Consider the following 23,387-nt stretch of genomic DNA (forward strand, 5'->3'; position numbering starts at 1 on the left):
GTGACGTCTTGTAGACTTCTACGGGGCACCTTGATTAGCTGTAATGAGGTGTTCTAGCCGTTCTGTATCCGTGGTAATGTTGATGATGATGACAGTGAACTTTTTTCTCTCGCAAGGACATCTGAGGCCAAAGAGCGCCATGGCACAAGGTATTTTCGTCTACCCAAGGTGGGGTCAAAGACGCATTTCCCAAGCTTTTCACCCTGATTAAGCCGAGCATTAGGCAAGGGAAGCTTGTAATGCTATTAAGTAAAAGGCACTTTTCGGAGAGCTCATACTTGATGTCTCACAAGCAGTAAGAACTGTAAAGAAAATAATGATGTATTGCATGCTTGGGAGACAAAATGTGTGTTTTGGTGGTGTGTGAGAAAACCTGTTGCTGTGCTGTCTCTTGCCTCGCTTGTGTGACATTTTTCCTGTTGTCTGCAGATTAAAGGCGTATTTGCCTTGAGAATTAAGAGATCTAGGTACCAGGTAATTGGTGCACGAGATAACACAGCAGTTTCTTTTGCAACAAAATTTCGCATGTCAACAGTGCAAAAGAAACTGCTGTGCCATCTCGTGCAACAATTGCCTGGTACCTAGACCTCTTCTAAGTGCAAACACGCATTTAATCTCTAGACAGCACGCAGAATGTCAGGAAAAAGGGACAAGAGAGCACGGCAAGAAGTTTTCTCACACGCCCTAAATACACACATTTTTCTCCCGAGCGTGCAAGACATGTGTATTTTCTCCAGGCTGAGTTCTTATTGCTTGTGATACATAAAAATGGGCTCTTCGTAAAGTGTCTTTCACTTTTCCTGCAGCGTAACTATAAGTGAATTGTGCTAACGTGACATATTCCTGCAATGCCTACTGCGAGATGGAAGATCATAGTAGGACCTCAAGTAAAAATCGCACTAAAGAAATAAAAAGAACCAATGTGGTTGGTTCTCAATGCAGACACTGTGCTCAATGCCAGATAAAAGCAAGAAATGGCTTTAAAGAAACATTAAACATTTTATTGACATAATGTGTATAACCTCTAATACCAAAGCAAAACGAAGCATAAAAAAGCGTAAGAATCAGTGTTGTCGGTAACGCGTTACAAGTAACGGCGTTACCGGTAACGCGTTACTTTTTTGGGTAACTTAGTAACGTACCCGTTACCATTTCGGAACTGTAACGGGTAATGTACTTACGTTAACATTTTCCGGTAACGTGAGGTGTCACGTTACTAGTTACTTTTTATTTCAATTGTCCCCGTCCACCTCTTTTTCAGAAAAAAATGCGCCGAAAATGATGTTGCAAATAAAAAAAATCTACAGGTGCTCTCGGCGACGCTTGTTGCGGCTCGAATGCATGCCAGAAAACACCTGCCCTTGATGACAGTGAACCCGCATTCACACACTTGTCTTCACCCCCAAAACACTCACACACCCAACTCTCTAAAGAGTGGACGCATGCCAAGCCACCAATGGACCATTTGCAGAAACCTGCAAGTCAGTTTGTCCGTAAGCTTGTTTTCCAGCCGAAAGGTCTCGTTCCCAGGCGACACTGTCGCATTCTTTTGGAAGCAGTTCCTTCTTCTGAGTAAACTCAGGAATGTCGCCAGTTTACTTTAAGATGGCCCAAGAGAGCCGTCGAAAGGGTCCAGTGGTACAGCACAGAAAAGGGGATTGCAGTCAACCGGCTGTAGCACTCAAGTAGAAGAAAAAGAAGAAAATGGGCCTTTGTTTTTTTTTTGCCGGAAGTAGTGAGCTACTTCATACTGAACTTTCTAAAAATTTTCTGCTCAACAACACTGTCTCTCCAACTTTCTCCCTTCATAGTCAACCCCCCCCCCCCCTTTTCTCCCCTAGCCAGAACAAGGAACAACAAACCAACAAGAATCAACCCACCCAGAAGCGAGGCAAGCTGTCCGATGACAGCTTTGAAATGCAGCTGTTGCTTAACTTCAATAGCAAGTTGTACCTGCTATAAAGTTGTCGTTGTTTATCAACATTATTTTCAAAATAAATTTTGCTTATTTCTATCTGCAACTGCGGCTACGTTTCTGGTTACTGAGTTGCTAAGAGAGCGAGGCTGACCTTGGAACACCTTGACATAAACATTCGCATTTTTGCGATAATTATGCAGGTTCAAGTAAAAAAAAATTGTCGATGGGCGCAAATATATTTTTTCCGGAACTATGCCATTTAAGCATTTCTTTATTGCTACACAATTTCCGCGTAATTTCGTACGCATAAGCACACCAGAATTACTGTAAATTTGTTGAGTTCAGCTATGTTTTCTTTGTGAAGTTGGAATTATGTGAAATATGAGCTTTATAAAATTTTTATCTTGAGTTCTTACAGCAAAGACGCATTGATTAAAATTTATCGCCATGGAGTAACGGCAAAGTAACGTGCGATACTTTTTTTCGGTAACTGTAACGGTAACTCGTTACCTTTTTTTGTAGGTAACGTAGGGCGGTAACGCGTTCTTTTTTTTACGAGTAACGAGTAACGTATTTAGTTACTTTTTTTCGGTAACGCCTGCACACATTGGTAAGAATGCATAGAAAAGTATAGCAGAGGTAAGCAGTGCTAGCTCCCCTACTTTGCATTTGATTAACTATGCGAATCGGCTGTAACTTTTTTTCTTCAGAGCGACGGAATCTGGCGGAGGCGTGGAACGCCGAGCTCGGCCGCGAAAGGGCCCGAGAGTTCACTCATAGCGTTTATGTATACTCTATGACGTCATAGGACGATCTGTCGTGATGTCATCGTTTGGTCGAAACCCAGTTTCGGTTTCTGCTTCCTGGTTTTTGCTCTTTTTAAGTACTTCTACTCGGTATTTTCAAAAACTGTTCTTTTGTACCGGGGTGAGGGGACTCGAAGGAATTTGACGTGATTATTAACTCAGTGCTCAAAAAACCAACACAAAAATGACGTACTCAATTCCAAAAAGCGCAACCTGTCGTTTCAGTGCTTTGAACGTGCACAAAAACTAACAAAACTGCAAACCAATGTTCGAGAAGTGCAGAACGCACAGAAATCAAGGTCTGTACCACGAGGGAATTATCGGTGCCGAGATGTTCATCGCGCTGGCTGATCAGTATGTCAGCACCCCTTCCCTTGTATTTCCTCTGAACTCGCTTACTTGGCAGGGCAGGCAAAAGGTGATTACCATTACTTATCTTCCTTACTTGCGCATTGCACAACCCTTTTTTTCATCCATTGCGCATCCTACAAAACATATTTTAACGTAAAGTGCCGCATGTGATTCTACGTGTATTCATCCTTGTCATTTGCGCTGTTTTGTAACCAAATAAGCCGCACTTCTAACCTTGTATACGCCTTTATCCACGTCACAAACCAGCCTGATGAGTTCCCTATAGCCGTGAGACTGGCATTCCAGCTGGCTCTGTTAACACAAAATGGAAAACAAAAATCTCATGACGATTATGATACTCCCTAATGCGAGATTTGAGCGCAGCTCTGTAGGTGCTTGCAAAGAATTTCAGATACGTGTAAGCATGTACAGTTCCAAAGCACTCTTTATTTTCCACACACTTTCTTCGAGTAACACTCCTCCCCAGTCTCTGATTGTCATGAGGTGGCTTTGTGGTCGGAGAAATAGTGGAGATATGTTCAACCTGCTGCAACAATGTCTGTTTCATAAGCAGACGGTTTATACTATGGGAAGACAACGCTGTGGCGCGGCCTACGCAGACAGTCTATCGAGTGCAGCCCATTTCACAACACCTCTCGTCAACGTAGCGGAGCGTAGCGCGACTGCGAGGAGGCAGCACGTGGGTGCGCATGACGCCGCAGACAGGCCGCCCCTCTCCTATCCACCCTACCTAAGTGGTTACGGTGCTCGGCTGCTCACCCGTAAGACGCAGGTTCGATCCCGCCCGGGGCAGTCGAATTTCGATGGAGCCCTCCACTACGGCGTCCCTCATAGCCTGATTCGCTTTGGGACGTTAAACTCCATAACCTAAACCAAACCAAACCATCCTACCTCCGCACATGCAGTGGTGACGGACGACGGCGGGCACGACGCGCACCACTCTGGCACCGTCTACGAGCGAGCGGCGGTACTTCCGTTCACCCGGCACGGCCGATCTCGAGAAGAATGCCCTCCCCTCGTTCTTATCCCCTCCCCTCGCGGTCGGTTACACCGACGGCGACGGTGACGCGGCTCAACCACCCACAAACGGACGCATAAGAGCTGCGCTTTAAAACATATGCCGAGCTTAAAGTAGTGCAACAATGTCAAATAAAATGTTTTCAAAGTTAAGCAATGTCTACAACATTATACAAGTCTGTCACTGTTCGGAATTGACCGTCACTGCAGGCATGAAACAAAAATACAGCACAAGCAAATTTGCAATGCAGCAGGCTTTCGTAGAAACCACAACTTTTGGGGATTCGCGACGTCTCCAAGGCACATACCTCCCAGAAACCGGATCAAACTAATATGCACCCCCGCACACTCAGGCCTCCCAGGAAACAAAACAGGTCAACAACAGAGCACGAGGACTAACTATCCTGGCAGGACCAGGCGCGTCCCCAATCCACGGGGCCAGATCAGCGAGGTACCACCCCAGCAGCACAGCTAGTCGGCCCAATACTGGCAATGTATTGGCAAAGGCTGGCCCTACAAAGGACCAGGGTGACACCAGCCATTTCTAATGTTGGGCCAGATCACTGTGCTGCTTGGGTAAAGAGACCGGAAGGTGGCTGCCTAGGAAGAACCCTGCAGTCACCTGCCATGGTTGGTGCAGGGAAGAGCCAGCTGCGACCTGCAACGGTTGGCAGGTGGCAAAGTGGAGGGAGAGAGAAATCTCCCTCTCCGCTTGCATGGTTGTGCATGGCAGTTCACAACGCGGTTCTTGTACTAACGCATTCTCAGAGCTAATGGTGCGCCGCCACACCAGCCGGCACACGCCAACGCTCGTCTGCGCGCGCATTTGCTGCGGCCCGCTGTGGGGTTGCGGTGGACGCCAGGTGCGTATTAGCAGGGACTCCGGAACGTTTTTAAGAGTGTGTGTGGGGGGGGGGGGGGGGGCAAGTATTGTCTTTGCTTCATCATCATCGACATCATCATCATCATCAGCCGGACTAGACCCACTGCAGGGCCAAGGCCGCTCCCATATTCCTCCAATGAACTCGGTCCTGTGCTAGCTGCATCCACTTGACTCCTGCAAACTTCTTATTCTTATTATTTATGTTTTAATTCATTGTAGCCCTTTCAATTTTACATAATTGCATCCTCGCTTATTCTACATTGGTATATACACTTTAAAAATGGCTGGAAATTTCATAATTCAGACAGCGCAAGTGAGTAAACGGATTCGAAAGCTGCGAAAACATTTTTAATATTTCTGAATTCGCGCTCGCACTGAAGCAAATGTGAACTGATATATCCATGCAAGTAGGCATGAAAGTAGGCACTAGGTACAAAGCTATAGTATCGCAGACTGACGAGCTTCAAGGCTAGCATGACAAGAGGACGTTGGGCAGGAGAGGTTTTCAAAGGAGGCCGAGGGTTGCTGTTCGTTCTGGCGTTCTAGATACGAACTCTTTCATAACGACATCCAAATGCAGGTCCGCAACTCTCTTCTTGTGCACGTGGAGGAGGAGAAGGTGTGTCAGCCTCCTCTGCGTCATTCGATTGCGCAGAAATGTTTTTACTCTCCTCAGAGGAATGTCACCTTCGCAGGCTACAAACTATGTCTTTCAATAACCCAGCTACGCTTCACGCCATTGAGCCCGAGTCCTTTTCGGCACAGTGCAAATTTTGTGGCCAGAAGGCAAACTTGTACCACATGGTATGGGCTTGTCAGAAAAATGACGGCATTGACATCATAAATCAGCCAACGCGGGAGGGCTGGGAGGCGGCCCTGTCCAGCTCGGACCTCGAGGAACAACGAGCCCTCGTCGCCAGAGCACGGGCAGCGGCTTTCACCAACGGCGTCCCGGACTAGGGACCCGATCAGCCTTCCCTTCAGCTCAGGCATTTTTAATAAACGTTTTCATCATCATCATCATCTCCTCAGAGCAGTGAAAGTTCGCTCTCCTGAAGCAGCTGACGCAGGCACAGAAAACACGAGTTGCAGATACCGCGGACAACCTGGTCCATCATATTACGCACGTCTGCAGATTTCCCCCGCAGAATTTGTAAAATCCGGATGGATCCGGATCACGGCGCCGCCGGGTTCGAGTCAGCGACGCTTGCCATGAACATGACCGCTGCTTCGACACGTGCGCGTCTTCGGAACCTTCCTTCTTTCCCGCTGAAGGATGCTCCCGCCGCTAAGTCGCCGTCGAGACACCTACTGTGTGGGCGTGTCAGAATTCACTCTGGGGCCAGCTTCTCTTGCCGTTCGTACGAGATGCAGTATTAAACCTTGTTCTTGTTAGACGATGCCATCGTCCTTTGCCGGAACCTGCCCATGCTCTCCGCGGGACACCGGACCGCCAGGTCAACGCTACCCTTGGGGGTTTAGCGTGCTTCAGCGGTGGGATGTCGCAGGCGAGCCCCATGTAACAACCGGTATAAGTCTACGTTTGGTACGTCTATGTGCTTAGACCGAAGCGGCGAGCACCGCCGATCGGGCGAACCGCATGAACTATCGGGAAAGATCCAGGAGGGCAAAAAAAGTTGGGGGGGGCACCCCCCCCCCCCCCCTGTCCCTCTGTTCCGGAGTCCCTGGAAAGAATTGCAACTGAGAACAAAGAGCTATAAGGGAAGCAATAAGAACGCTGCAAGAGGAACGTGAAGCTCTATGTGCACAAGTAAAGGAACAGGGGCGCGATTACGAGTCGCTCAAAATCGTCTCAGTGGGAAAGTGTCTCATTTGCCCCGTACCTATTTGGTTGACCGTGACCATATTGATTTTTTGCGTCACCGGCCAACGTCATAAATGTGCCAGAAGTGTTGACGTTGCTTACCTAATTATGCGAGCCGATTGAGACGATTTTTTGCGACTCGAATGAGTGGTCTCAAACCGTTTGAGACAGAAAATGGCGGCTGTCTGCTACGCGATACGCGGCGGGTGGCCGCGCGAGCAACGGCGTAGGAGGGTGTATGAAGACGGTTTTGACTTGCCGGACGAGCTGTTTCGTCGCTAATTTCGGCTGAGGAAGGCGCCATCAAGGCGCCGCGGGTCAATGCTGCACACAAGGCAGCCTTCTGGAGAGGGCTAGTACGCCTTGAACACCATGATAGTGAATATGCTTCCTTCTCCGTTTTTGACTGCATGTATTCGGCTGCAAGCTCGGGCCTCGACGGCGGAAGTTCACAACTAAGCTTGTGTTGTGCCTGTTTTCTCTCAGGTCTGCATGGAGGAAGTTTTTTTTTTTTCCTCCATGCAGGTCTGCGACTCCAACATGCGCATAATAGCTGTCGACTCCCGCTGCCCAGGATCAGACCACGACGCTTTTTCATGGCGTCACTCGTGGCTGCGCCGTGAAGCAGTGGAGCAAGGCCTTCTGGAAGACGGGGAGTTTCTTCTCGGTGAGCAGTTAGAAAGCTGTGACCTTGGTTACATTGCAGCTAACGTACATGTGCGGAAGCCGCAAAAATCAGACATGGCAGTTACGCTTACGAAAGCATGTTGCAATACGATACACACGCTGGCGTGTATTGTCGTCGTTGTGTTAATTGCTGCCGGTAAAACACAAAACGCATAGGTTTTGTTGAAATGCATACTTCCTGCCTAAGAAACCAAGGCAGCAGGCAGGCGACGGTATTACACTTCTGTCCTCATTTATATCAGTAAGAAGTTAGGCTGTTTTTACAACGGTGCTCCCTTATGAAACATCTAAATTATGAATTGTTTGCTCTCCCATGACTGTCACATTCAGCAAAGCTTGACTGTGGGCTACTTGCTATGAATGTTCTATTGTATCCAGGGTGTTGAGACCGACGACGACACAGCCCATGCTTAACTGAGCATCATTTCTGGTTTACAGGGGACAGTGGCTACCCACTGGAACCATGGCTGCTAACACCTGTGCCAGGCCATCCCAGTATGGCCTCTCCAGAGGGGTTATTTAATGCAGCGCACAGCTCCATGAGGTCCATCGTCGAGCGCGCCATCGGCGAGCTGAAGAGCCGCTCCCGGTGCCTGCAAAGGTACCGGACGCTCTATTACGAGTCGGAGCGAGCGGCCTTCATCATCGGAGCCTGTGCTGCGCTGCACAACTGCTGTTTGGATGACCCCTTGCCGGACAAGGACGAGGATGCCACTGCCCCCGACGACAACGGCCCACCCCTGACTGCAGGCCGCATACCAGGCCCAGCAAGCCACATCACTTACCTGCGGGGGCGAGCTGTGCGCAACGGTATTGTCAACCTTTTCCGGCGTTCCGGCGAACCTGTCTCCAGAGGCTGACATACCTGCGCACGGTTCGTCGCCAGTTGCAGCGGGAGCTCCAGCGTCGCCACCAGTGAGCTGAATACCTCCTCGCAGGGTAGCTGGCCAGGGTATTCGTGCAACACGCCAGCCACTGTTACTGTTGGCAGCGTCATCTCGTGTCAGTGTACATTTGTGTGTGAGGAACTGTGCAATGTGGATGTGCCCTTAGCTGCAGCTAGCCTTGGCAGCGTCATCTCGTGTCAGTGTACAGGCGCGGCCATAAGTAAAAGGAGCACGCTATTGCGTTCGAAGTGCAATCACGCTTTCTCCATTGGTAATGAAGAAGCGTTATTTGTCTACAAGAAAGCCCACCAGCATGCACGCACCACTGCTGGAAATTTCAATTAGGTGAAGCGTGAAAAATATTCGAAGCGTGCTCCGTTTATTTTTGTCCGCGCCTGTGCATTTGTGTGTGAGGAATTGTGCGATGTGGCTGTGCCCTTAGCCGCAGCTAGCGAAGTGGCAGCTTTTATTTATTTGTGTCCTGTGTGTGTGCCTGGAATCCCCCGATGGCAGAGAAGCAAGTACGCACACCAGCTGCAACCCACTGACAGTGCGCTCACCAGTACACCTCCTAGATGATCGGTGAGTAGTACAGTCATTGTGCAGCCTCCTTCTTGAGTCAAAAATGGCATGTAAACCGCTAGTCCAGCAAGTCAAAACAGTCTTTGTACACCCTTCTATGCAGTTGCTCTTGTCACCCGCGTACCGTGGTGTGGGTTTGTGCTTAAGTGGATAATTAAAAAGTGTGGCGTTAAAGGAGCCACCAAATGTTTGTGATGTTTGTCGAAATGAGAAAGTCCCACTGAAGCAATTTCTTTGAATGGCATGCATTCAAGGGACCTTGCAGTGATTTTGATAAGCGTATTCTAGTTGAACAGATCTGACATGTGGTCTTTGTGGGTATTCCGAGTCAAATTCGAAAGCTGCGGATGGACCCTGTAATTTAAAAATATTTTTTTTTTAAATCACTGCTTGCAGTAGCTTGCAACCCATTAGGGCGACACACCTTTCCGTGCGTCTCCTGCCCCAATGACGTCGGTGGGCAGAACAGCCAGCTTTGAAGCTTGCCTCGTCTACCCAATGTCATCAGGGTAGGGGATGTGCGGAGAGGTGTGTCGCCCTAATGGGTTGCAAGCTACTGCAAGCAGTGATTTTTAAAACATATTTTTAAATTACAGGGTCCATCCGCAGCTTTTGAATTTGGCTCGGAATACCCACAAACACCTCCTCTACAGATCTGTATGACTACATTAAGCCCATCAAAATCATTTTAAGGGCCCTTTAAGCATGCTTTTATTTTTTGGAGCAACATTGCACACAAGTGTTCCTATTTGAACAGACAACAGCAAAATGCAGTGCTTGCAATACCATCAACAAAAATAACATATCTCGACAAGTGCGATAAAAAACGTAACAACACTAGCAGCCTGCATGTTATCACAGATTCTGTGTCATTTGGACACACATAGAAAACCCACTTTAGCACATGTATTAAACCATGGTACACATCTAGTGCAATGCTCAATAAGTACTGCACGGGACAGAGTGTGTAATAGATTTGACATGGCTAGGAAACGTTTAGCGGGCGCAAAATGCAGGAATATCAATACGACGTGTGATGAAGTTGCACCCAATGGCAAACTAGTATTCCCACCAAGAATGGCGCATAACTGACAGGATCGTGAATACTCTAAGTTGCAGTACTCAGAATGATTGTAACATGACAAAATTCTCATTCATACGCATCATCATCAGCCTGACTCAGTCCACTGCTGGACAGAGGTCTCTCCCATGTCTCTCCAATTAACCCTTACTTAGGTATTTTCCCTGAACTCTTATCTCCAACTGTTCCCATTTCAGGCCCCGGGATGCCTCCTGTAAACAGGCGGTGAATAGCATTGGCGAGATCGTGTCTCCCTGCCTGACACCTTTCCTTACTGGAATTTTATTGATGACTTTATGGAGGACTATGGTAGCTGCGCAATCGTTACCAATTCTTCCAATATTTTCACATAACATTCTTCTACACCCTGATTCCGCATTGCCTGCATGACTGCTGAGGTTTCTGATGAGTCAAATACTTTCTAGTAATCAGTGAATACTATGTATAGGCATTAGTTATAATCTGTGCATTTATCTATCATCTGATTGTTAAGAGCGAATATGGTCTACTGTAGAGTAACCTTTATGAAAGCTTGCCTGATCGTTAGGCTGATTGAAGTCTAACCCAGCAAACCAAAAACCTCTCAGAGACTTCTAGCTAGACGTCTCTGAGAGGTTTTTGGTTTGCTGGGAAGGTAGTCGTGACCGCATTAGCGATTACCTTGGTAAATACCTTGCAGTCAACGGACAGTAAGCTCATCGGTCTGTAATTCTTAGGGTCCTGGACAACTCCTTTCTTATGAATTAAGATAGTGTCAGTGTTCTTCCAAGCTTCTGGTACGCTCGAGGTGACAAGGCATTGTCTACAGGGTGGCTACTTTTTCTAGCACAATCTCCCCTCTATCCTTCAACTGATCTGCTGATACCTGATCTTCAACAGCTGCTTTCCCCCTTTGCATTGCTCCCAAGGCATTCTTTATTTCCTCATAGTGACTGCACTTTTTTGCTACCCTCTTTTCTGTTTCATTTTTTTATCCCCTCCCAACTTTCCCCCGTGTAGGGTAGCAAACCGGTTATTCTTCTGTGTCTCAGGCAACGTAATTATCACTGTACAGTATTTGGCCACGACCATGGCAACAGAAAGTTCGAACTGTTGGCTGTGCAAACATGCGGCATGCTTCACGGCTTAGTATTCGCAAGCACTTCATTCTGAGAGAAAACACGAGCCATGAACTGATGGTCAATCTTGGCTGTAAAGGGAAAGTACACACCCACAACCAGTCAAAGAGAAGTTCTGCTTCATTAAGAAATGTAGGTTCACTTTCACCACCAACTGGCATTTTTGGTGAATTATGAAGCTACAGTGCATTTAGCAAAGGGCTGATTGCATGGCTTAACATGGCTACTACTATGGTTGGTAAATAAGCATATTAAAATTCCGGTCCCCATGCTGGTTCTTTACCCTGTACGACTGGCCCTGGCACTCGTCGAAAGTAATATGGCAGCTAGGTGAGCTCTGACCGATGCTCATTACTTTCAATGCACATTATGTGAATGACAAATTGCACCAATAAAAAACCGGGAACTACAACGAAAAAAGAGCAAGAACATGCAGCTGGCTGTGAATCAGTCAATAAAGTGAGCAGTTTTAGCTGTGCACATAGGAGGCAGGAATATTTTAAACAGTAATCGTTCCCATGAGCCAGTTCATGAGATAAAGAGCACTTTATGCCTAGCGATTAAGAGCAGCAGGTCTAAATGTATAGTATAGTCAGACATGCATGCTTTAACACTATCACAGCAGATGCCCATCGCCAGACTAAATGGCCTTGCAGCCTGGATGGTGCTATCACAGCCAGTGAACTTTTGGAGGTTACATTTTAAACCTTTTAACAAGATCAGTAGCAACACTTTCCATGACCTGGCATGTAAATGGTGTGTAAGTGCCAGCAAGACCTCGTCAACGAATGTTAAATATTTACCAGACATGGTGCTCAATATGTGCTCTTAATCACTCAGACCTGAATGTAAAAGACAGTAAGCACTAATGCACAGTTAGGACAGCAGAAGCATTTCAACAAGCATGCTTACTGTCATATGTAAAAAGCACTCGCTATATGCTGGACAAACAAATAACACTTTTGCTACCATAAACACATGGCAAACCTGCAAAAGCACCCTGTAAATGCAGTGAACGAAAGCAACAACTAATGTGCTAACCATCAGGATTTGTTTTTCGTCAGCTGTGAAGACAGCAGGAAATGTGTGCGGCACTGCACCAGAGAAAAGCTGCAGTCGTGGGACAGCACAACTGGTGCCTGCACCAGGGGCTATGGTTGATGACAACCAAGTCTTGAAATCATGCGGACTGTCCGACTGCTGGTAGGTCAATGGCGAGTCTACTGGAGCAAGACCTGCCTTTGTCTTCACCAGTGGAACCTGCACGTCCCGCAAGACAGCGGCAAAAGGAAGGTCGCCCAGTGCCTCCAGCTCTGTACCAAGTGACTGTATTGCGGCTACTTGGCTAGCTTCGTCTTGGTAGTCCAAGCTTGCATCCAAAAGGCGAGCAGTCACTGACAACTGCGCACCGCCTTCCCGTGGGGCTCGCCAGTCCACGTCAAGAACACTGGCAGGCTTGATGCCTTTCTGTCTTGGGCGTCTCCACTGCTGAGGCAGCTCTGTGCAGGCAAGCTCTGGTGGTGGCTCTGCAAATCCCTGCTGCTTCAACAGGGCTAGCAGGCGTCGTACTGCTGCAAGGACATGACTGCAGGCTCCGCTCTTTCCTGCTGGGGATTCGCAGGTAGTGGTACGATTCACGCCAGTGGCAGTGTGAAAAGACAGCTGCACATTGTAGGGACGGCCACTTTTCTTTTGACTTCGGAAACATGTGCAATGCACGTGGACGATACCAAGTCTGAAAAGAAAATCCAAAACAGTGCTGTGGTACTCATGAAGTTCAAAGCTTATCCTATAACACTGGTATGTGCACTGATGGGAGAGGGCCCAAGCACAAAGACATCTCAATGCATGTAAGATACAACTCTCGCATAAAGACCTTACGGCCAGTGTTTGTTTCATAATTAAAGCTGCAATTAAAACTGGTTCTAGCAATCAATAAACGCTTTTCTGGGTGTTTCTATATAGGTAACGTAACCACAAGAAAAATCACGAGATGAAACTAAAAAAAACAAATCCTGGGGCTTTGGGTACCGCAACCACCAAGGCACGCCGCAGTGGAGTGCTCCGGATTGATTTAGACTACCTGCGGTTGTTTAACGTGCCCTAAAACGCAAGTAAATGTACAAGGGCGTTTTTGCATTTCGCCTCTATCGAAACAAAGCCGCCGCCGAGCGAGACTCGATCCCTCAATCTCGCACATAGCAATAGAGAGCCTTAGCTGACTAATCCACCGCGGCGGGTAAGAGAAAACTGCGAGAACCGATTTGCAAGGCAATATGCACCGCTCTGGGCACGCGGCCGTTCGATTGCGTATCGGTGCGTCTGTTTCGCAAAATGTTTCTGCGGCGATTCGGCGTCCGCCCCTTCAACATATAAGACACTTTTAGTTGGCCGTACGGAACGGCGTTACGTACGCAGGAGCGTTGCGGGTCGCGAGTGCGCATGCGCAGAACGTTCCGTACCGCTGGGCCGCTTGCGTACGTACGCACGCATCGTGTCGTTGCGTGCGTGCGCTACGGGCACGTTACGGGTTGCGTTGACAAGATGGCGGCGCCCAGCTCGCCCGCTTCGAAATAAAAACATGTCGCCGCTGCATTCTCCGGCGGGATAGCTCGCTCAAATGGTAGCGGTTCGCTTTTATTTTGCACTCTCGCCCACACGCAGAAGTATAAGCGATAACTAGCCCCTGTTTTTCAAATAATTTGGCGATTTTCAAGCTGTAGGCCTAACTGTGTTTACCTCGTAACAACGACACCTGGCAGAGCACTTCTCTGGCTTTTAGTCAATTATTTCATTTTCTTCTGCTTGCATAGTTTTTCTTGGAACAAAAAAAAAAATAGACTCGCGATGCAGCCAGCTCCGTTACCAGTAATTAAATGCTTCTCGGCATTTCTAGTTGCGGAGCACACGAGAATCACAACCTGAAGCAAACAAAACAGCGAGAACGGCTGGAGGAGGATTGGCGAGAGGCTTGGCTTGGCTGATGTCAAGAACTTTTCAAGCATCAGTTCTTATTTCTTGCGCCAGATGGCGCGGAGAAGCACAGCGGAGCACAGTCGAGACTAGACGTAAATCAGAGAGCTGTTGGAAGATTAGCACTAGGTGCCCACGGCAAAACCACAAACGAGGCAGTACAATGGGATATGGGCTGGGCATCGTTCGAGGCACGGGAAGCTAAGAGTAAAATACTATATGAAGAACGCCTGAGGAAATTGGACGATAACAGATGGGCAGCTGAGGTATTTAAATATTTATACAGAAAGAACGTTGACTCACAGTGGCGGAAAAGAACTAGAAAACTAACCAGTAAGTATGCCGGTCATGAGGACGGAGAAAGAAAGAGCATTAAACGACAGGTTAAAAACGCGGAAGTTAAAAATTGGATGAATTCAATGGAAAAGAAACATAGTGTAGAACTATATCGATTCTGGAAAAGGCAGATCAGGAAAGAATTTCTCTATGATAACTCAAGAGGCAGTGCCCTACTTTTTGAAGCTAGATCAGGGTGTCTTAGAACGCGCAGCTACAAAAAGAAATTTAACGAAGAAGATGACACATGTGCAGTGTGTGGTAGATCTGTGGAAACAATTGAACACCTCATAATCAAATGTGATGGTATCCATCCGGATGTCGATGCAGGCACAGTCACTCTTTCTGAGGCCCTAGGGTTTAAAGATAACAATGGTCATGTAAATAAATCTGCAGTGGAAGTCAGCAAAAAGCGATTGGAGGATTGGTGGCTGAAAAGCGGAGATGCGGCATAAGGTTAGAATAGTAGGAAACCGTAGGCAAAGGTGATGGAGAATCTTAATGAGAATTGCCAACACAGTAAACAAAAAAATAATAAATAAAAAAGCTGAGCATGGTGGCAATTGCCACCACCCCGTTTCAAAGGGGGCGCTCCTATCCATCCATCCATCCATCCATCCATCCAGAATTTTAGGATGCGCTTGGTACGTCCAGTCGGAAGGACGCTTCCATATCAAATGAGCGAGGTACGAATGTGGGTGTGCGTGTAATGGAAGAGTACAGAGCGCCGGGGCAAGGCTGCCGTCAGACGCCGTTCGCAGAGTACGCCTAGAGCGCTACAGCAAAAAGTTGCTTACCCCAAGTCACATGCGTTCGTGCGAAGCGATGACGGCGAACAGTAGGCCTCGATGGCAAAGCTGTACGCTTTCTTGCGTTGTCGAGCAGAGGGGCCTTTCTGGTCGCACAGCCATTCTAATGTGAGCTCCGAAATATGCGGAACGACGGTCAAATCCGTCGTCCAACCTGAGCTGCTCCGACTCGGAATGCATAACGGCTGGTATGTGACGAGAGGAGTTGCCATCGTAAAAACTTTCGCTCAAATGCAAACAACTCTCAATACGGCGTACAGGCTGGCTATAGTGAACTAGAATACTCAAGAAAGAATAAATGAGCGATTCTAATTAGTAAATGAGCTGAAAAACGCAAGATAACAGACGAACTTTTCAACACTCCGCGAATTCCCGTGCCTAGAAAAAGTTGCGGTGGCGCCATCTGGTGGCGTCTGTTGGAAAATGGCTTGCCTGCGCCTCGCCGCTCGCGCCACTAGAGAGTATTCTAGTTCACTATTCTAGTTCACTATAAGGCTGGCAGCTCAACCAGTTGGTTATATTAACTCTATGAGCTCAGCACTCGCCGCAACCAAGATGGAGACCAGACTTCCGGTCATGCTTCCGGTGCCCAATGTTGGCAGATGACCAAGCGGTTTTGCATACCCAAAGATTGGGGAATCCAGTTGGTTTCTGATTCCAACTGACCAGTCCAATTCGGTCTCTCAGCTTCCAATTGGGGTTCAGTTCGCTCTGCCATTTCAACTGAATTATCCAACCGGTTCACGGGACTTCATTAAAGGCAGAGTGATTCCTCTATTACCAAGTACAGTCCGCTATAGCCAGGTAAGAGTTAGTGCCTTGCTCAAAATGAATAGTCGACAGCATATTGCAAGTGAGCCAGCAGGAAGGTCGAACTCGATGCTCCAGTTGGTTAAAGATACACGGCTGGAAAATCTCCAATTGGAAAAAACCAATTGGAAGCCAATGATTGCTTTAATTGGGATCAGAATATTGCTCTCTATGAACACAAAACTGCTAAGTAATGAGGTCTTAGTAAGCTGCTTTATCTACTGCATTAATTTAATCATTTGAACTATCACTGCGGGCATGAATCAATGAAACAACTTTGCCCAACAGACAAGCGCCACTGGCTCCAGCAGCAGTCTCATGAATGGGGTATATAAGTTGGAGCAAAAGTATGTTTTGTGTATATATATTGACTGTGTCTGTGTTCCTTCATTGCAGGCTTGCTTCTCGTCACTGCCGAAATGCTTGGAATTATCACAATTTCAATTCCCATTTTTAGCACTAAACGCACAGCGTCTCCTAAACTCCCGGGAGAATATCCACTTCGGTCTACACTATTGGATCACACTGCAACTGAATGTGCAATGAATTAACTTGGTTTTACCAACACACTTGCGCTGATGACGTAGGCCATGAAATGTCTACTGGATCAGACCAAATTAGGTTTTTTAATTGGGGTGGACCATTTGGTGCCTGCTCAATTGGAGCTGACTATTTGGTGTCGGCCAATTCGTATTTCCCAATTGTTCTCCAATGGTGTCGAAAACACATTTGGACATATCTAATTCTTCCCAATTGGCAATTTCCCATTTGAACCGAATGTTTTTTTCAATTGGGATTTCTTCAACCCCTCAGCCAAACGACCCTCGTGAGATTCTGCCCGACAGGATGCAAGAAGGATGAGACAGCAAAGCCGTTTGACACCGTGAGTCGATTGCTATGTGCTCGAGGCTCACAGTGTGCGAATATGAATAACAGGACGTCTACTACTGAGATATGGTGAGCTCAGAAACAGATCATTTGGCTGCTGTGTGCTCGAGGCTCACAGGGTGCTAATTAATAAGATGAAGTAAAGGAGTAACGCCGCTCATACCCCTGAGCCTATGTTGCGACATTCCAGCTCATGGGATGCTAAATAAAGAAAAACAAGAGCACGCCGCTTGATGCCGTGAGTCTGTTACTGTGTGCTCGAGGTGCATGGGGTGGAAAAATCAAGAGTAACAGCATCGCCATTCGATGCCCTGAGTAGGTTGTCGTATGCACGAAGCTCACGGGGTGCAAAGAACAACAGGAGTGATGACGTTCAGATTTCTGAGCTTTATTATATGTTAGAACTTTCTGGCTAAGGGTGGTGGTGAAAACTTTATTTGCAACAGGGGAGTTTGGGACACATAGAATAGGTCCGTGGGCCCCCGCATGGCCCCACTGCACTCAAATATTTATGTCCCGGAGGCTCATGACGCTGGCAGCCCGGCCTACGGCGATGGCTTGCTTGGCCGGGTCCTCAGAGCGCAGTAGGGTCTCCCAAGCCTCCCAAGTGGTAAGGTGCTCCAGTCTCCGCGGGGTAGGATCCGCTGGGCAGAGGAAAAGAATATGGTCGAGAGTGGCTTTGGGGTGGTTGCAGAGGGTACAGGAGGGTTTTGTGTGTACTTGGTGATAGCGCGAGGGCATATAAGGGGAGGGTAAAGAGTGTTTGGAGCCGCCTCCAAAGTGTCTGTGATAATTGTCGAGGGAGGGATGGGGTGGAGGGTAGAGCGACGCTCGGCTTTGCACGCTTGCGTTATTTCACTGAACGAGTGCATGCGCTCCCGCAAGAACCCCAGATCGGAAGCCGCCGGTGCCCAGTTGAGAGAACCTCGGGCTAAAGCATTGGCAGCCTCGTTTCCGGTATTCCCGGAGTTGAGAGGCACCCATATCAGCTCCATGTGGCGGGGCGGGTGGGCGGCGAGGGAGTTCACGTCCTTGAACCCTCACGAGAGCAAAATTTAGTATGGCACTTTTAGAATCAGATAGTATATATCGGGCCTCCGTGCGTGTGGTGGCTAGGGCAATGGCGGCCTCCTCCGAAGTGGCAGCAGGGGAAATGTGAATGGTGGCAATCGGTTGGAGGGAGGGGTTCCTGATGACTACAATCCCGTCCTCGCCCGTGCATGCGGCATCCACCCAAACGGCATACGGTTCCATGCCATAGTGTTCGTGGAGTGCCTGTGCGCGAGCTCTGCGGCGGGGTTCATGGTAGGTGTGGTGCATGTTTTTGGGGAGAGGTTTAATAAGTAATTCGCGGTGAATGTGGCGGGGGACCTGGTGGGATCCGTGGCTGGTAGGCGGATACCGAAGGTGTGTAGGATGTGTCTGCCGGTGGTGGTTTTCGCGAGACGTTTCGATAGAGGCGAAATGCAAAAACGCCCTTGTACATTTACTTGCGTTCTAGGGCACGTTAAACAACCACAGGTAGTCTAAATTAATCCGGAGCACTCCACTGCGGCGTGCCTTGGTGGTTGCGGTACCCAAAGCCCCAAGATGTTTTTATGCGAAGCATATTACTAGAGGTACACTACAGCCCTTCGCCGTGGTTACGCGCCGTGCACACCACGTGGTACAGTGACGTCACACCACGTGACATACCACGTGACACATGACGTCACGACAGAGGAAGACGGAGGTACACTACAGCCCTTCGCCGTGGTTATGCGCCATGCACACCACGTGGTACAGTGACGTCACACCACGTGACATACTACGTGACACATGACGTCACGACAGAGGAAGACGGAGGTACACTACAGCCCTTCGCCGTGGTTACACGCCGTGCACACCACGTGGTACAGTGACGTCACACCACGTGACATACCACGTAACACATGACGTCACGACAGATCGCCGTCACGCGCTGGGAGAGGGAGAACGATGCCATCGCACAGACACCGGAATGTCCTCGAGCGGCATTCCCGCGCATTTCGAACGCGCGTTCACACTCGGTGTAGGTGAAACGCTCGCTCCACCGGGCAGGCGGACGCGGCTTCCGTGGCAATCCAGGCGCCCATCCAACGCGCGTCTCGGGGTTAGTCGGCGTTCCGCTGTAGCCATGCCGTTTTCTTCCCTCACGACGAAGGCTTCTAGTGGTTGTATTAAAATGACGAAGTATTCAACCAAGGAAAGCCATGTATTACCAAGCCTAGCCATCAATATGCTTCGCATCTGACCAGGGTTAACTAAGTTAAGCCTCAGCCATTTTTTTTAGCTTCATCTCGTGATTTTTCGTGTGGTTACGTTACCTATATAGAAACACCCAGAAAAGCGTTTATTGATTGCTAGAACCAGTTTTAATTGCAGCTTTAATCACGAAACAAACACTGGCTGTAAGGTCTTTATGCAAGAGTTGTATCTTACATGCATTGAGATGTCTTTGTTCTTGGGCACTCTCCCATCAGTGCACATACCAGTGTTATAGGATAAGCTTTGAACTTCATGAGTACCACAGCACTGTTCTGGATTTTCTTTTCAGACTTGGTATCGTGCACTTGCATTGCACATGTTTCCGAAGTCAAAAGAAAAGTGGCCGTCCCTACAATGTGCAGCTGTCTTTTCACACTACCTGCGAATGCCCAGCAGGAAAGAGTGGAGCCTGCAGTCATGTCCTTGCAGCAGTACGACGCCTGCTAGCCCTGTTGAAGCAGCAGGGATTTGCAGAGCCACCACCAGAACTTGCCTGCACAGAGCTGCCTCAGCAGTGGAGACGCATGCATGTCTGACTATACTATACATTTAGACCTGCTGCTCTTAATCGCTAGGCATAAAGTGCTCTTTATCTCATGAACTGGCTCATGGGAACGATTACTGTTTCTTGCCTCCTATGTGCACAGCTAAAACTGCTCACTTTATTGACTGATTCAAAGCCAGCTGCATGTTCTTGCTCTTTTTTTGTTGTAGTTTCCGGTTTTTTATTGGTGCAATTTGTCATTCACCTAATGTGCATTTAAAGTAATGAGCATCGGTCAGAGCTCACCTAGCTGCCATATTACTTTCGACGAGTGCCAGGGGCAGTCGTACAGGGTAAAGAACCAGCATGGGGACCGGAATTTTAATATGCTTATTTACCAACCATAGTAGTAGCCATGTTAAGCAATGCAATCAGCCCTTTGCTAAATGCACTGTAGCTTCATAATTCACCAAAAATACCAGTTGGTGGTGAAAGTGAACCTACATTTCGTAATGAAGCAGAACTTCTCTTTGACTGGTTGTGGGTGTGTACTTTCCCTTTACAGCCAAGATTGACCATCAGTTCATGGCTCGTGTTTTCTCTCAGAATGAAGTGCTCGAGAATACTAAGCCGTGAAGCATGCCGCATGTTTGCACAGCCAACAGTTCGAACTTTTTGTTGCCATGGTCGTGGCCAAATACTGTACAGTGATAATTACGATGCCTGAGACACAGGATGTTTTATTTCTCCTGCCCCACCCCTTTTAGATGGTCTAGTGTAAGGTGGTGTCTTGTTAACACTTCATAGAATAGGCCAAAAATTAAAATAGCTCTGCAGCATGATATAACACAAACAGCTGTGCGGTGGCTCACACAAGGCATGAAAGATGTCTGGCTTGCAGCGAATTGTGAAAATTTCAGTTTGGCCATTGAATCGATCAACATTTTGCAAGCTCACATTAGCGTCATCTGGTGCACTTTTACGAGTAAAAGTCGAAATAGGCTGGATGTGCACCAAGCAGGATTATTGAGAACTGCTGAAAATCAATAAAGTGCAGACTTGCGGGAAATACATAATACTGTTTTTCTTTCCTAGCACCTTCAGCTTGCTCCTGAGGAAGCCCAGGACCTAGAAGCAAATACCAGGCAGTGGCCCTGAGCGACAAGTGGCACTCAGCACGACGACACCGCCTCACAGCATCTATTTTGGCAAGGTCATGAGGCGAAAAGAATGGACAGAGAAAGGTTTAAGGAATCTCTTGAACCCAAAAGATCTGTCCCGGGTACGGGCTATACAGTATGTAAAAAAACGAGTCTGCTGCAGCGGAACGGTATGCCACTACAATGAAAGCTGCAGGACACAACGTGACCCTGCAATATTGTGGCCTTGCTGTGCACCCTGGCTCTCCATGGCTGGGTGCAAGCCCGGATAGGTTGGCCTTTGACCCTGAAGAAGGCACCTATGGTGTCTTAGAGATTAAATGCCCTTACTCTTTGAAATACAGTGAAGCTGACACTGTACCTACAAAAACTTTTGTCTTGAATTTGTTAATGGTACACCTCAGCTCAAGAGAGATGATGAATATTTTTATCAAGTTTTAGGACAGATGGCTGTCACAGAATGCAAATGGGCAGACTTTGTTGTGTTCTCAGAAAAGTGGATGGCTGTGGAGTGCATTTACTTCGATCAAGGGAAGTGGGACAATGTTAAGTCACAGTTGGATGAGTTCGTTTTCAGTACTGCTCTGCGTTACTTTGCTGCTCGCGACACTGCTGTGGTGTGAGAATTCCGAGAATGTGTTTTAATGAAATTGCATTCATCTATGGTTTGACCATTCGTTTTTCTTCATTGTAGTGATCTACACATATTGCAGCTAGTGATTTTTTGTATGTATGGCTTCCTTTGTATAACTGTCCACTCCTTATCTTGTCTTTTGATCACCCATTGTATATTTTTGCATTCCCTGAATAAATCAAATAAAGTCACACGAAAGCTAATTTTAAGAAGTAACTCTTGTTGAAAGCAGGTTTTGTGGTATAGAATAAAACGGTTCGTTTTTGGGCTAGTTGGTGAAACATATTGTAGTGCTGAATAGGGGCAAGAAAAAAATTGGACAGATGCTCATTTATTGATTTCTTGAAATTTCATCAAACTAACAGAGGCATGCCTGCATAGTCTGCAAGCCTACATTTTGTGGCCACTTCCCAAACAAAACGAGCCGAAATTCCTAACCCCATGATGGCACCAGCCCTTTTTAAGAAGCAAAATTTTGGTCATTCTTCTCGGTGCTAAGTGATCGCTTTCATGAGTGTGATCCATCAGTAAAGCACGGTAAATTTAGTGCATCACTGTAGTTTCTCTTTATTACACTTGTTTTTCGTACAGGATTGCACAGAATCTGTTGTCATAATACTCTAGTCCTTGTGCCCTCTCCTGATTACTGGGGTGAGGGAAGTTTCTGCACCTGTGCTATCTTGCTGCATGGTTTGAGGCAGCATTTATAGAGGTCATCCTCTAAGTTATTCACACATTAGCGATGGTGGAAGTGCCAGCTGTTGCGTGCTTGGTTGTGAAGGTTTGCTCAAAGGGCTTGCAAAGTTTGTGATAATAGCAGCCACAGTTCAGATTTGATTGATTATGGGAGCCAGTGTGAGTGGGATCGGCCGGTCAAATATATGGAGTGATTTGACCCTTCTTATTCTTTCTACATGGATCCTCAATGAAGCAATCTCCTTAGTTCCCCTGACTTGTTGTTCAGAGAGGGCATTCCTGTGCAGAAATGGTGGAATGTTCAGCTTCACATTTTTGCTTGCCAAAAGGTCCTCAATCAAGAACCGCTTGTCTGCCATGACGGAATTATTTCTGTCAAACTTGAGGTTCAGAATTCCAGTTTTCAGTACGGCCTCCCTGTCTGAGATAGAACCTGTGTAGAGCTCTGACACAAAGCTCACTAAGCCGTTTGGTGAAACACAAATAAGGCCTTTAAAAGTATTTGAAGACTTGTAAGTAGAGTAGGAGCTTGATTGGAGAGAAAGTGAAGAGGGCACCTCACACTTTATCTCTGTTGCATCCAAAATAACTCTTGTTGTTGGATACGTGCTGAATGCTGCAGGCATTGTTGCATTTATAACAGCTCTTGACACCCAGAGTGGTAGTTTGCAGTCTTATGTACATGAAGTTAATCCATGACACACATATGCGTGAAACTGTTGACTGAGTGATCCCAAATCTGTGTGCCAGGTCATGCTCGAAGAGGCCGAGACGAAGCCTTACAAGTACGAGGAACAGTTCATTCTCTGCTGTCAGCTTCCGCGGTCGGCCTCCGCTGGCTTTGATGCCAGCATTTTTCAAAACATTACTCCCATTCTTTCCGGGGTTGATGTAAGTCATCAGTGCCAGGAAGTGCTGGTATGATGGTATTCCTGTGTAAGCAAGAAAGTCCTCATTTGAGTGTTTAAAACGGTCAATGCTAAAGCTTGTTCTAATTTCTTTTTCTTCAAGACGTGCAGAGAGGCGGCGATTTTCTTGCAGACATAGGTGCATATCCGTCTTCGTCTGGAGCAGCTGCTCCTGGAGGACTTCACATTTATACTTCAGACTGTCTATTTCTTATTTATTTTTAAGC

The 23,387-nt window shown here is 47.4% G+C and overlaps 2 pseudogenes; both read right to left on the bottom strand.

Annotated features, from left to right (window-relative positions):
* Positions 1 to 12,012: 12,012 nt before the first annotated feature.
* Positions 12,013 to 15,474, bottom strand: LOC149351509 (uncharacterized; annotated as a pseudogene).
* Positions 15,475 to 17,397: 1,923 nt separating this feature from the next.
* On the bottom strand, positions 17,398 to 23,305 carry LOC149351510 (uncharacterized; annotated as a pseudogene).
* Positions 23,306 to 23,387: the final 82 nt, after the last annotated feature.

Source organism: Amblyomma mixtum, chromosome 3 (assembly GCF_055824585.1).
Source record: "Amblyomma mixtum isolate Tamu chromosome 3, ASM5582458v1, whole genome shotgun sequence".
NCBI classification, from domain to species: Eukaryota; Metazoa; Arthropoda; class Arachnida; order Ixodida; family Ixodidae; genus Amblyomma; species Amblyomma mixtum.